Below are 16,052 nucleotides of genomic sequence, written 5' to 3'. Positions count from 1 at the left end.
ATTCTATGAAATGGAATTGTGTGCTAATGCTGGCATTTCTTTTTATTGTGTATTACCCTCAATTCTTTTGTTGCTGCCAATTTAATTTAATTATGGTGCACAAATATCGGCAAGAAGTCACATACAGTCAGTCATTCTTATTACTTACATCAATCAGTACACCAGCCAAGAGGAGAATGCTGCTTAAAAAAAAGCCTTTTAAAGTATTATTTTTTGTAAACTCTATTGAAGTAGGATTTACTTCTAAATGGATAGGATTAAGAAATAAAGAAATTAAACTTTGGTATCAAACTTTGATTAGACCACACTGAATTCAGTACTGTGAACAGTTCTGCCATAAAGAGGCACTGGAGAAGGTACGTAAAGAATTTACAAGAGGGGTTGTAAACTGGAACGGAGGGGTTACATCCGTCAGGAACTCATGAAATAGACTGGGCCCCTTCTCCACTGAACAGAGCCTGAAGGGTGATTGAACAGTGATCTTTAAATACATATACGTTTTTGGTACAATTATACAGATGCTTAAATGTATAGTAAATAGCAATGTTAACAGTCATCAATATAAGATAGTCAGTAAGAGGGAATTCAGAAGGGGCTTCTTTATTAGTAGTATGAATGTGAAACTGACAACTACAAGGGGTTTTCACACTTACCTTCCAAAGAGCATCTCACCCAGACCCAGACCCCTGCTTCCTGTGGGGCCTCAGGATGGCTGAGTGGTTAGCATGGTGCCAGGGACTCAGATTCAGTTCCAGCCTTGGTGGCTGTCTGTGTGGAGTTTGCACATTTTCTCTGTGCCTGTGTGGTTTCCTCCGGGTGCTCTGGTTTCCTCCCACAATCCAAAGGTGTGCAGGTTAGTTGGATTGGCCATGCTAAATTGCCCCGTAGTGTGCAGGCTTGGTAGATTAGCCATGGAAAATGTGGGGTTACAGTGAGAAGGTGGGGGTCTGGGTGGATGCTGTTCAGAGGGTCAGTGTGGACTTGATGGACCGAATGGCCTCTTTTCACACTGTAGGGATCCTAAGGTGTTACTGAGGCAAATAATATTCAATGGGAAGCTAGATAAGCAATGGAGTGGGGTATCAAGCAAATAGTGAGTTATGTGGTGTTATCTGTCACTGTCAGTGTTTCAGTATATCTTTAAAAGAAATGCTCATGATCAATGTTCCCTCTGTGCTGCAAAGAAGGTTTACACACGTGCGCGCGCACACACACACACACGCACAACACACACACACACACCTTGACATGTGAACACATTAACTTCTGGTCTGTGCAGCTGCAGGAAACATTACAGAGAACACAGTTCCTCATTTCATTGTTGTACGTGTTACCTCAGGGTAGAAAAGTCTCACACTCCAGCTTATCACCATCCACTTGAATCATGGCATACTACTGAAGTATGTTCCTCTGTTGTAAAATAATAGCTCAACATTCACTCAAACACTTATGTGCCTGAGGAAGATCATGTTTGTATGTAATAGTTAGCTGTGAAACATGTCTGTTTGATTCTTCAAAACCATGACATCTACATCTGGTTTCTAATGTTATGTGAGATAACATGAGTATTACTGCACGAGGTACAACACACTGCTGCAGCCAAACTCACATCAGGTTAGATGATGAAAGATAAGAACATAACTCCCAGCACAGGACTGTTGGGCTGAATGGCCTTGTTTGTGCTGAATTAGGTTGAGTTTATTGTTAGTCCAGTTCGTCTTCCTCTTCTGATGATAATTTTAACTTTAAAATGGACCATATTGATTGGCTGCCTGTTATTTGTCACTCTTGCTATGACTTTCCTATTCATTTTATTGGCTGGTTAAAATCGATACTGCCAACTGTAAACAAATCCCAGAAGTTAAAATTACCCCTCTAGCATTCTTCAAACTTGCTGCTTCCTCAGTCTCTGCATTTCCATTCATAGCCTGCCTGTCCATGGCCTATTCATCAACATGTGCTTCAGGGCTCACGTCAGTAATACTAGGTTTGATTTCCAGCAATCAAAGCGACGTGATTAAAAGGCAGAGTCATCCTGTCATCTAATCAGCAAGTTCAAGGGCCTGATTAAATTTGACAATTTCAATAGCGCACCAATGTTATAATATTGTCATTCCTTTCTCTTTCCATGCAAATTGTCTGGCATCCAGTTTGTAAAAATCATGTTTGGAATTACATATGGGATCAAAGGCAGCGAATTAGTGGAGAAAGCTGCAGCACGGTAGAGAGTAACCCCAAAGACAGGGATTGGCCAGAATTTTTCGGAAGTGCTGGCCTGGCTTTGTATAAGGAATTGGTGACATTCCACATGGGCGTCTAATCACAGAACAATGATTTTTCGCTCAAGACAGACAAACAGCCAAGTTACTCCAAGAACTGGAAAAAGATCAAGTTCTAAAGAAGGCTTAGAAACATCAGATTTGTTTTTGTTGGATAAACGCAAGGATAAAAGACTAAATCTTCCAGGAATACAGCTGCTGATCCAATACTTCTCAATATTTTTGTTCAGTCTACATTGGCAATAGAAAAGACTTTGTGGACCACTCACCAAATTGTACCTGATCCATTTTTATTTGCCATCACAGAAGTTACTCAGAAATAATGTCAAGGACCTTGTGGTTTTCAATGAGACACCAAAAAAGTCTTTAATTCTAATTCTAAGTTGGGCACCATCAGCCTGTTGCCAGGATTTCTGGCAAAGTCTCTTCTTTGCTTTTTGCCCCAAAATCCAATCTCACAAGTTGCATTTTGTAACAGAACTAGAAATCTTGCTTCCAAAATGAAATTGTTGTTGCTCACAGTTTTCGACAGAGACATATATGGTTACAGCCAATTATCCATGTGGTGGAAATACGAGGTCTATCTTCTATCACACATCCTCAGCCATGATGTTGTGCATTGGTCAATTGCATTGTGGGCAAGCTCCTGGATGACTTGCATAGGCGACTCCCACAATTTGGCTGGAGTCACAACTGAAAAAACAGATGAAGGTTGCAAGTGTTGGAGATCAGCCATCTCCAATGCAGGACATCTCTGCAGGAGTTCCTCAGGGTAGTATCCTAGGCCCAACCATATTCAGCTGCTTCATCAAAGCCCTTCCCTCCATCATAATAACTGAAGTGTGGATGTTCCCTGGTGACTGCACCATTACAATCAATTGAGCTTCCTCAAATATGAAGCAGTCAGTGCCTATATTGACAGTGGACAATATTTAAGTTTGGGCTGATAAGTGGCAAGTAACATTTTACAACACAAGTGATAGGCAATGACCATCTTTAATAAAAGAGAATCCAGCCATTGCCACTTGATGTTAAAAGGTATTAGCATCACTGAACCTGTGCTACCAATATCCTGGGGGTTACCATTGACCAGAAACTGAACTGGACCTGCCATATAAATACTGTGGTTACAAAGCAGATCAGAGTTTTGGAATTCTGTAGTGAGGAACGGACTTCTCCACTGTCTATCCATCATCTATAAGGCACAAGTTAGAAATACTTCCTGGATGAGTGCAGTTCCAACCACAATCCAGAAACTGAACATTATTCAGAACAAAGCAGCTTGATTGGAACCTCATCCTCATTCAACTTTCACCCTCTTGATCAATGTACAGTGGCAGCAGTGTGTACCACAAGATACAAGAGCACCTTCTAAACCCACAACCTCTGAGATCTAGAAGGACAAGGGCAGCAAATACACAGGAACACCACAAATTGTAAGGTACCTTTCAAGTGACACATACTTCTAATTTGGAAGTATATCACTATTCCTTCATTATTTCCAGGTCAACATCCTGGAACTCCCTTCCTAAAGGCACTGTGGATGTCCCCATACCCCAAGGCCTGCAATGATCAAGATGGCAGCTCACTACCACATTTCAGAGAAATTCAGGATGGGCAATTGATGGGCAATGGCTTGGTCAGTAATACCCACAAATGAACAAATTGTTTAAGAACGCAGAACTAATCAACTCCATTGGATGCAGCTCAGAGCATGCCATCCAATTGAAGTGGAATGCTATTTGTTATGCAGGCAAATTAGATTAGATTAGATTCCCTACAGTGTGGAAACAGGCCCTTCGGCCCAACAAGTCCACACCGACCCTCTGAAGAGTAACCCGCCCAGACCCATTTCCTTCTGACTAATGCACCTAGCACTATGGGCAATTTAGCATGGTCATTTCACCTGACCTGCACATCTGTGGACTGTGGGAGGAAACCGGAGCACCTGGAGGAAACCCACGCAGACACGGGAAGAACGTGCAAACTCCACACAGACAGTTGCCCGAGGCTGGAATCAAACCTGGGTCCCTGGTGCTGTGAGGCAGCAGTGCTAACCACTGAGCCACTGTGCAGTAATGATCCTGAAAGGATTAACGTTGGAGACTGCATTGAGCTCCACCCAACCTGATGAAGGCAAACACTTCTGCAGAAAGATAGTTGAGCCAGAGATCTTGATGGGGTGAGGTGTGTCACCGCAGCTCCTAAAAGTCTTGCCAATTATGTCTAACTATTGTAACTTGTACCTCTTGTGATCATGAAATAAACCGTACCTTGTTGATAAGACATGTGCCTCTTCATGTTAAGATTCACTACAGTCATCTTTTATCACTTAATCAAACAGTTTCTTAGACAAAGTACAGCAAGGTGGATTGATGGGGCTGTTGCGGTAGAGTGATAGTGGTTCAAGTCCCAGAGGTGTGTCAATAGCACAGTTGTTAAAGTTATTTAAAGTTGTTTAAAACAGGTTTGCCACCAGAAACTGTGTAAACTGCGATTATGCATTTAAAAGAGTGGGAAAGAGGACTGGAGGCAGTAATCCACCTCAACCATTACCTGGTACTGGTTACTTCTGCAACACTTACAACAAATACAGCTGATCTAGACATAAACATCAACAAGTGAAAGGGTAACTGAGGCAGATGTATCATATCATTTTCTTTTAGGGAAGAATCAAAAATTTTTGAAGCACTAAGCAGAAATTAGTTCATGACAAGACTCTCCTATTGATTTTTTTAAAAAAAAACTTGTATTCTTATAATGCTAGAATCAGACAGTGATGTGTTAGCTTCCCTCAAATTGTTTGTTTTGACCCATTAATTGTAGGTTGTTGTGTCAATTCATCATTTGGCAGCTTTATTACAATTGCTGACCTCTTTTGGTATTGTTAAATACATAGTTCCACTGTCAGTCACCCCATTGAAGTTTTCTTTTTTTAAATGCATAGTTCTGAAGTTTCCTTCTATTCAGTGTGCACAGCTTAAAACACACTCCTGGAGGCTTACATTAGTGACAGGCTTTCTATCTTGGGCTAATGACTTTGATTGACAGCTCTTTATAACGAGGATGGGTCAGAGAGTGGCAAAAGCCTGTTTCTCAGAATCATGATGGGAGTTCTCGGAGAGTGATTTATGGGTTTTGGCATTTCTGGTTGTTGCCTTTCCTGTTTGGCCTTGAACTGAATGGCTTCATACAGAAATTCAGAAGGCTGCTAAGAGTGAACACCATGTTGTGGGTCTCAATCCACAAGTAGCCAGACCAGATGAGGATGGCAGATTAGAAATTGAGGGGGAAATCAATGCCATATTTAAGATCAGCAATACTAATGGATAGCATTCGAATTCAGATTTTATCAATTCAATTTAAGTGCCATTAGCATCAATGGTGAGATAGGAAATCACATGCTCACGTATTAATCTGACCCTCTGGATGACTAGTCCAGTGACATTACCACCATCTTCCCCTAGATAGAGAAAGATGATAGCATGATAAGTATTTGCATTTGTCAACTTATGGGGCTAGGTTTCCAAATGGAGGCAAGGTCCAATTCAAGGGCACTTGGAATTTGTACTCCCAAGAGTCATGACAGTCCCAGGACCCCTCATAAGAACGTACAAACTAGGAGCAGATGGGCAATTCAGCCTCTCCATTTGATACGATTTTATCTTGGCCTCAATTCCACTTTTCTGCTCACTCTACATAACCCTTCAACCCAGTTACCAATTAAACATCTGCCTATCTCCTCCTTAAATTTACTCAGTGTCCTAGCTTCCACCATCCTCGGGTAGTGAATTCCACAGATTCACAACTCTTTAACTGAAGTAATTTCTCCTCATCTGTTTTAAATCTGTTAACTCTTATCATAAAACTATGACTTCTTGTCCTAGATTTTCCCACATGAGGAAATATCATTTCTATGCCTACTTTGTCTAGACCCTTTAGTATAGTTAGATTAGATTAGACTAGATTAGATTAGATTAGATTCCCTACAATGTGGAAACAGGCCCTTCGGCCCAACCAATCCACACCGACCCTCCAAAGTGTAACCACACAGACACATTTCCCTCTGACTAATGCACCTAAAGCTATGGACAATTTAGCATGGCCAATTCACCTCTTCTCTCATTCTTACAAACTTCAAGCAATGTAGGTGTAAACTGTTTAATCTCTCTTCATAGAATTGCTGGTGGTGCTATACTTAAAATCAGAAATGCTTGTGAGGCTGGAATTGGAGCAGTATCACTACTGAAAATTGTAGGGCTGCAGGAATTCAGAATTTGGAAGGGGTGATGCAAATGGAGGGAGTTGTATATTAGGCTCAGAATTTTAATTAGGTCTTGCTTTGCTGAAAGCAACTATTGGTGAGTGAACACATGAGCAGCAAAAGTTAGAATTATGGAAGTTAATAAAGGATTCACATGTGGGAGGTTGGACAGAATTCCATACGATACCCAAGGGTAAGATAAGAAAACAGCAGAGAAAGAGAACCGAAGGAGAAGAGGTGGTCAACATTGTTTTAGAGATAGAATAGCTCAAAAGACTGGGATCGGAAGCTCAGTTCACGGTCAAATGTGATATCAAGCCTGAGTCATCCTCTGGTAGCTGCCAGGGACATGGTTAGAATGAGGACAGTGTTCCCCTATTGTGAGCCTTGAAAATTGTTGTGAACCTTAGGGGCAACCAATAGTGGTAGTTGCGGTGGATGATGGGAGGTGGTGGGGTGAGCTGGGGAATTTGATTGATTTAATATTGTCACATTTACCCAGGTGCAATGAAAGGTATTGTTTTGTGTGCTGTACAGGCAGATCATGCCATACAAAGTGCATTATGGTAACAGAACAGAGAGTGAAGAATAAAATGTTACAGCTGCAGAGAAGGTACAAACCGAGCGAGATCAACAGTAAATTTAAAATTTAAGAGGTCCATTCAGAAGAGGGGAAGAAGCTGTTCTTGAATCTATTCATACATGTATCCAAACTTTAATATCTTCTGCTTGACAGAAGAGAGTATAACCGGGGTGGGAGGGGTCTTTGATTATATTGGTTGCTTTCCCAAGGCAGCGGGAAGTATAGATGGAGTCAATGGATGGAAGGATGGTTTGTGTGATGGACTGGGCTATGTTCACGACTCTCTGTAGTTCCTTGCAAACTTGGGAAGAGCAGGTGCCAAACTGTGATGATCCAGACAGAATGATGCACTCTATTAAAACTGGTAAGAGTCCTTGTAGACATTCATTGTCATCGCTATGTCATTGTTATTCAGTGATGGCTTTCTCAGAGCTTAAGACCAAGATTTCACCTTTGCCGACCCCCACATAGAAACCTGACCCCACTTTGGGAAGCCCCAAGTTAAAGGCTAAGGACCAAAGTTTTCGGCAGGATCCATACGCAATGGGCTGATGTGGGAAATAGGAGAAAAACAGAAAGTGCATTGAGCCTTTGTTGTTTCACATACTGCGCAGTGTACAGAAAAATACATCTTAATGTATAAAACAGAGCACATTTCATTCATTTACTTTATCAAATGACACCAATTCTTGATTCAATCCTGACTCTTGATTTACTTTACTCAGAGACAGAAGAGAATTCACATGTTGCATTCCACCATCTGGTACATAATGTAAGAGTCTCTCTTTAGAATTCATGGTCCACACTCTCATTTATCTAGATATTGGTCACAAAGATAGTGCACTGTGGAGTGGAGAGAATCACAATTCCATATACTTGAGGAACAATGCTGAAATAAAGCAAAACTAAAACGCAAAAGCTTTCATTTTCAAGGAGGGGGTGCTACTGATCGAGCCAAATACTTGACATTTTCATAATTGTGAAAAGAACTGACAACTGATTGAGGTAAATTGTTCACTTTGGGCAGTTATTCAAATATAAAGGGGATAGATATCTCTGAAGCTGAGAGTAAAGCCAAAGCAATTGGAATCTTTTCACAAGGTATTATTGGTATTAAGGAAGGCTACTTCAACGGACAAATTCTTAGAAGGATTTAAACTTTTTTTTAAAAGGAAATAAAAATGTTTCAGAGATATTCAAAAAGCCAATTATGGAACCTTAAGAATGATCCAAAATGAAAAGTAGTAACAATACATAAGTACAGTTATCTTCATTACGTGGGTCTATACAAGCTTAGGAGTTGAAATAGTATTAAAATCTCATTGAAAGTACTATGGGTAGCTAGAGCAACACCGCACTTACCATATGGCAATACTGCAACTTGATATCAACTCACATATTTCAGATATATGTACTTCAAACATACATATTTGTCTAAAATTCCACCAACATTCAGTAACAAACATAAAACATTCTATGACCTAATACGTATATATATATATATATATATATATATATATTTAATTCACTCATGTGGTGTGGATGTTCCTGGCTCGGCCAGCATTCATCACCCATCCCTCGTTGCCATGGTACACGCTGGTGAGCTGCCATCTTGAACTACTTAAATCTATTTGGTACTCTGCTTTTTCAGAATTTTGACCCAGTGACACTGAACATACACTGATATACTTCCAAGTCTGAATTGAAATCAAATGTCCTAAAATGGTAATCATCGTTCATTTGTTTTTTTTTTATCAGAAATGTAATTAGTTACACCTCAACTCAAACACAACAAAAATTACTGGCTTTCCTTCTTATTCTTAACTTCTGAGAATTTAAGGAATAAATCTGAACATTTTCACAATGATCAATCTGCCTTAATCAGGTTACACATTTACTGACATCATTGTTTAAAACATTAATCAGTACCCTTTGTGATCATGGGAAATGACTGGAGAAATATATTTCATCTAAACAAAATCTATTTGAGTGTTTAGTACATTTTGACCACGTTGTAAAGTCTGTACTCTTAAACCAATGTCATCCGAGATGCCAGTCACACAGCTAATTGGGGATCGCATTGTAACTAATTACATTTCCATCGAGAATTTTGTTAATATTTTCAAGAATTTTGTAGATAGTTGCAGGGTCTCAAACAACAGCAGAGGGTTGGAAAAATTGACAATTTACTGATGTCAAAAGGAAAGAATTAACAATTCTTGAATTTCTTGGCCAGCCAAATCTCAGGCTGTTACTGCTGACTAATCATAAACCAACATTGTCACAGAAACATGAGAAGCACAATGGAAGATGAACAGGAGATTGGAGGTTTCTCCAACCCAGCAGCTACAGTTCCATTAACACACCAAATGGGTTTAGATTATTCAGCCAAAGGAGTGACATTGCCATAAGACATTAGTTGTCAAAGATAAAATTGATTCCAAAAGATCATTTGGCAAACGTACTGTCTAATGCAAAGCTGAGGAAGACAGTTCAGGTTTAATTCCTGGTCATACCATCTCATTTGGAATTGTAACTGGGGTAACACAATCAAGCCTCAATGATTCGGGTGAACTGATCAATAACTAATTTATCAAGAACATTTTTTAAAAAATCAACAATGCCAAAGATTAGTTAGTTCATTAAAGTAAAACAGTCTAGTACCCCACCTTACTCCCAATAGTGTCCACATGAATCTCTGTATGTTGCTTCTGTTACTCTGTCTGTCAGTTTAAGGAGTGTCTGTGATATGCCTTGACTGAGCAGCAGGCATACTTCTGAACATCAAACAGTTCCTATGAAGACCAATAATAAAAAATGAGCGTTAAGTCACAATACTCCCTTTGCCCTTGTTATAGCCTTGCATTCAGTAGTTACCTCCTAGTTTTAAAACAAACTATATTCAAAGCTCTGACAGTACATGAGGTAAAGGAAATGCTGGTAGAGTGAAATGAAGTAAGGTGGAAAAGGTTCCTGTCATCATCATAAGCAGTCTTAATGCCTTTTACTCACTCCAATGTTGTGCGCCCAGAGGTAACTGCATCCGCACACCCTGCCACAAATAGTTGGCACCTTCACGGATGGTGGGATATTACATTCTTTTCAGGAAGGCTTTAAGGATATCCTTGAGATGTTTTCTCTGCCGTCCTGCTAACCAATTGCTGCAATGAGAAGACAGCTTGTTCTGGAATCTTGTGTCAGGCATTTGGACAACGTGGCCCATTCAATATGGCTAATCAGTGCCTCAGTACTGGGGCTGAAGACCGGAGAGAGGAGATTGAAAATGGAGCACCCTGAATTTGAGAATATTGTAGAGGCTTCTCTGGTGATATTTCTCCAAGGATTTAAAGTGTATACTGTTTATAGTCCATGTCTCAGGTGCATACAGAAGGACTGGTAACACTACTGCCCTGCAGATCATGAGCTCAGTGCTGGATTTGAGATGTTTGTCAAGACAGCTTTAGGTTGCAATGGCACATTGGAGACAATATTGAATTTCATTACTAATGCCTACCCTTGCTAAATGAGGCTTCCTTCATTTGAGAATTGATACATTTTGTCCAGTGGCTCACATGACTCCTGATAGTAGCAGACAGTGTTGCACGGTGGGAATAGAGGACATTTAGCCCAAGGCCTATTCTCTTTTGAGCCTCCATTACTGCATTAAAGATGGTTTGGAATACAGGCTCTGAGTGGAAACACATGCAAACAATGTCTGCATACGCAAGACAATGTGAGAGGTTGAAGCAGTCATGGTTCTGGACTGGAGGCTCATATGGAGCATAAGCAGCAGCTTAGACCAGTTAGGTCAAATGGCCTGTTCCTCATGGGAAACCACCCTTATTGAATACTCAAAGGCAAAACACTTGTGACATCAATCATATAGGGCTGATGTCATTATTTGGTTCTGGCAGGTTACCACTGTAGCTTTGACCACTAATGATCTATATGGGTCAACTGAGTTTATGGGTGATCTCCTGGGACATGACAAGTGAAGTTGCTTTTTGAAATAAATGAGACAGTTTGCAATTCCGTACTGACAGGATTACCGTAATAATGTCACCGGTTTCCTAAGTTATGTTTCTCAAGTTTAAAAAGAATTCAGACCAACAATATACTTATCACTTCAGGGGAAAAAAATCTGTACCATTGCAAGCAAACATGCCATTAAATGTCAGTTATTATTTTTTGTGCACACAATTTAATAGGTGACAGTTTGGATCTCATTAGCAATCTCCAAGGTTTTGTCCACGGAAGAAATGTATCATCTCACTCTCGTCTTCTCGAGTACATTGGAATGCTCAGTATCTGTCAGAATCAAAGTACTCCCTGAGCATGTTTATTTAAGATCCCCTATGCTTCATCTGACAGAGCATGGTATTCACTTCTGATTGATTTATTTACATTATTTAATCACTTTCCCAGCATCCGTAGACATGACCCAAGGTTTTTCGTAATTATATGTACGTATATTATACATAATTAAGTGCTGACAGCCCAACTCTCACTGTTTCTCTGGCCCTCAAGCAGTGACCCCTGCATGTTTCCCAATCTGAAGATCATTTTAAAGTTGTCTGCAGAGTGATGTTAATCTGACTTCCAGATAAGCACCAAACCAGATCAGAAACAGCAGTGAATAATTTCAAAATGTCAGATTTTTGCAAGGCTCAGGATCAACCCCCATTAAAAAAAAAACACAAATTAAACTTACCACAGTTAATGCAAATACAGATCATCTGGATTTTGCAGTAAATTCCCTATTATTGTGTGACTATGATTCATTGGTTAGTGGTAATGGTGCTGATTGTTTGGTTAAGCAAGATTTGGTTAAAATAGATCAGTAAAGGCCCGAGATCAAAAAAGGAAACAAGACTAAATTTCCCAATTGCCTTTATCTAGTGTTATGGGTTCAGAAAAGCCTATCAAAAGAATCTAAATAACCCGTAACCTTTCAACTGGGCTGCGTCCAGGGAAATCACTGCCTGAAACCCCAGGCTGTTCATAATTGAGGAGTTTTCACCATATGCACAGCGATCAGAAAACCGGTAACATACAGTAAGAAAGCTTGACATATATCACAAGTAGATTTATGACTGGAACATACACCCTCAACCACCAATGCATGACTTCAATTAAAAATTAAATTTATTTTCAAGCTGTTTTCTTTTGCATCGATTTTTCTCTTCCCTTCATTTCTTTGTCTTCCCATTTCCTCCCCCAACTCCAGTCAAAAGTGTTTTCTGCTTGAAAAAGTGCAGGTTTAGGCAGTTGGAACAAGTTCTCCTTTGAGATAAATAGTCTACAAATACTCACTACTGTGTTTATACACTAGGAATGGTCATTTTGAGTAATGTGCAAAAAGATGCAGAAATCCAACGCCAGCCAAGAGTAAGACCCTTCAGCAGATGAGGAGAAACATTGAAGGACAAACCCTCAAATGAGGGACACTTCAAGCATGATCAATTTACGTGTAAATTGAGCACAATTACTTGACTGCCTTTTGACAGATATAAATATTTTCGCAGCTCATCCCTCCCTTCATCTTACAGATGACTTCTGTATTAATTACACAAGTGGTGAATTTTATCATAGGCAACATATTCTTTATGCCAAATCACACTTTCTAATAGTATATTTGTTTAATCAAAAATGTTGCTACCAAATAATCAGTAGAAATGAACTGAGTGAAGATGGATTCATCTGGGAATTAAACTCTGCTTATTTGCAATACCAGTGAAAATTTATACCCTCAACCTTTAACCTCTGAATTTAGCAGTATCCACCACTAAACCTCCACAATAATGACTGTTTGGGAGAAATCAATAGTTCTACAGGTCAGTCTAACAGTTTCATTCCTGAATTTGGCAAAAGGAGATCTTAATCAACATTCTTGGCTGAACGCCCTGCAATCAATTACTCTGTGGAAACACCAGAAAACCAGGCAAAATATTGCTTGATTGACAGCTGTGCCTGTCTGATATTTTCTGTCAATTTAACAATGTTTATTTACACCAAGGATGAAGGGCTTTTGCCTGAAAGGTCAACTCTCCTGCTCCTTGGATGTTACCTGACCTGCTGTACTTTTCCAGCATCACACTTGACTTACTTTCGCCTTTATTTGCACAATGCCAAGAACTTTCAAGTGCTTGCAGTTTCTTCTACCAGTACTTTAAAGGGTGCAAGTGGTTGATAATTTTTATTGCCTAGTACTAAACTGACTTAATTTTAAAACATTGTTGGAAGAAATGAATGAATCTCTTTTTGTAAAATCTTTTTTAAAAAAAAATGCATTCTATTGTTTCTATATTGTTTGTTAGTTCCATACAGAGTGTTTATTGGTTCCATACGATGTATAATGGATGAATGAACATGGAAGTGTCCTTGCTTGGCCAAGGATACATGATGAGCCATGAAGGATACATAGACAGGTATAGGCTGGCACTGGGGACATAGTCTAGCGAAGAGGCAAGGGGGAGTTGGTGAAGGGCTATAGAGTTGGAGGGAAATTCTTAAGAGGCATGACGAGGATACTTTGAACTCACTTTAAAAGGTTCCCTCCTGCAGAGTATGTTTCAAGACAGTTGTGAGATGCTCAAAACCATAATTCTTTAAAATCATGGCTACACTTGGACATCCGTATCGCAGCAATTGAACCAATCAGATTGGGACTGACAGTGTTGGGTCATGACTCAACCCTTCAATTTCAGAACATATGGGAATGGGGCCAGGCATCTTGGCATTGTGACCCATCCACTATTTTTCCGCCATTGTGACGCATCCACTATTTTTCCGCCATCGTGACCCATCCACTATTTTCCAAATTATCCTGACAATGAAAATCCAGACTTCAAACCTTTATAGTTGGCATATTTTTCAGATGGTTAGCTGACATTCCTCAACCAGTTTCCAACATTTTTCTTGTCCTTTTTTTTACGACCTGGCCTGGCTGTGTGACTGTCTGGACACAGTTTCTCTCAAGCTCCTCAGCTCATACCATGCTTTTGCTGCTTTCTCCCACCGGACAGTAAAGCACTTTGCAAAGCAGGCAATTCAATCCTCAGCGATGTAATTTTCTCATAGTGCAGTCTCTCATAAATGATTTGAGTTTTAGCTTACTTGTGCAACAGCTGAAAATATTTAGTGGCACAGACAATTTGAGAACAGCACCAATGTGTTGTGCGTGTACAAGCATTGGATACCACTGAATTGAACAATGCAACAATGTCTTCCACAACTTTAAACTCTCAAAAATTGTTTGTCAAATTCAAACCAATTTTCATCACTCTCCCACCCACCACAGCCCCAGCCAAATCCAACCTTAACGATGCGACCTCAGCTGGTTTCTACAGTTACTGATCTTCTTCCAACACTTCACACAAATATCTATGCTCCATTTAAACTTCCAATAGGAGTTAGGGAGGCTAGGGTGGATTGGGAAGAGGATGGTGGTGATGGAACAACTTTGGAAGGGGTGAGAGCTAGCCTAATGCTGGTCCCACCTGTTGTCCAGAAACATATTTTCTTTTGCAGAGAAATCACAATACAATCAGGAAATCAAAGCAGTGAATCTTCCCCTCCCTTGCTTAGTGATAATTAGCTATTCACCTTGACAAAAGCTGCCCACAAAGATTTAAATATCTGTGATCTCTCAATGGTGTGCATTTCAAATTGTCTTACACTGGATTCAAATCTGACTCTTAATCACATGCTAATCCTATTGAAAAATTCTCACAAAAGCCAGGAAATGAAATGAAGGAGAATGAGGGGTGATCTTATTGAGGTGTATAAATCATGAGGGACATAGATCGGATGAATGCATATAATCTTTTTCCCAATGATGGGGAATTGAAAACTAGAGGGCATAGGTTTAAGGTGAGAGGGGAACGATTTAAGAATGACCTAAGGGGCAACTTCTTCACAGAGAGTGGTGATTATATGGAATGGGCTACCAGAAAAAGTGGTTGAGGCAGGTACAATAGCAACATTTAAACACATTTGGATAGGTACATGGATGGGAAAGGTTGAGAGAGATATGGATCAAATTCGCGCATTTGGGACTAGCATGGACCCAGGTTGAGCCGAAAGGCCTGTTTCCATGCTGTGGTTATATGGTTACTCTGTAACTGATTATCATTCACTTCTCATTCAAATTTAAAAGAATTCAATAAAAGGTTTGAATATAAATCTGAAATATCAAACAAGCTATAAAAACTTGAAAGTCTGAGGAATACTGATAATAGGAAAAAAAATAACAAGGCAAGAATATAAAAATCAGATTTTCAGAGCCAGATAGGTTTTTCAGGAGTCGTTATGCCTTGAACACTGAAAAAGTGAGGTATGCCTCACCAGAAAAACAGCAACATTTTAAAAAGGTTTTCATACAGCATAAAAGTGGAAGATACTGTCAGTTCAATTACTTCATTTAAATTTGTGGGGGCCTTAGCTTTGCATTCTAAAGGGGAGCAAAGACTTCTTCATACCAACTGATGAATTTCCGTATTTAACTGTACACATCTGGATATCAGTAGTTGTTGTTGGTTTCACAGTGAAATGACAACAGATCCTGCAACTTTGATCATCATTACAACTGCAAAGTCCGATCAACTCGCAACAAAAATAATGCTTTATGTTGTTATCCCGACAGACATCAGCTAACACAGTACAGCCTAGGAATGGAACCAACGTCATTTTAACAAATTGTATTGCTCAGTTTCAAAACTGAGAGTCTATTTGCCTAATGAACCAGCAGGATGACTGTACAAGGATTTTCATTTATGTGGGTTGATATTTGTGCAGTGCAGTGATATCAAACATTGCATGAGCTACTGCACTGTTGACCTACTGCATTGTGTGAGGCTGTGTGCACTGTTGCCCACCACTGGTAGGTTTGCTGTCACCATTCTCTTTTAGGGTAGGCATCTACAGG

The 16,052-nt window shown here is 39.8% G+C and overlaps 1 protein-coding gene across 3 annotated transcripts in view; it reads right to left on the bottom strand.

Annotated features, from left to right (window-relative positions):
- sema6bb (sema domain, transmembrane domain (TM), and cytoplasmic domain, (semaphorin) 6Bb) overlaps positions 1-16,052 on the bottom strand; it is a 554,928-nt gene that overhangs the window by 476,774 nt on the left and 62,102 nt on the right. For 2 of the 3 annotated variants that reach the window (XM_043720975.2, XM_043720977.2), the window contains exon 2: positions 9,796-9,921. The exons of the other annotated variant lie outside the window; for it this stretch is intronic. The gene's annotated coding sequence lies outside the window, so the exon portion shown is untranslated. The remainder of the gene's footprint in view (positions 1-9,795; positions 9,922-16,052) is intronic. 3 annotated transcript variants of the gene reach the window in all.

Source organism: Chiloscyllium plagiosum, unplaced genomic scaffold (genome assembly GCF_037043375.1).
Source record: "Chiloscyllium plagiosum isolate Xiang-an unplaced genomic scaffold, Cpla_swu_hap1 HiC_scaffold_28, whole genome shotgun sequence".
In the NCBI taxonomy this organism is placed as follows: Eukaryota; Metazoa; Chordata; class Chondrichthyes; order Orectolobiformes; family Hemiscylliidae; genus Chiloscyllium; species Chiloscyllium plagiosum.
The sequence above is the reverse complement of the archived record's forward strand: the minus strand, read 5'-3'. Positions and strand labels throughout refer to the sequence as shown.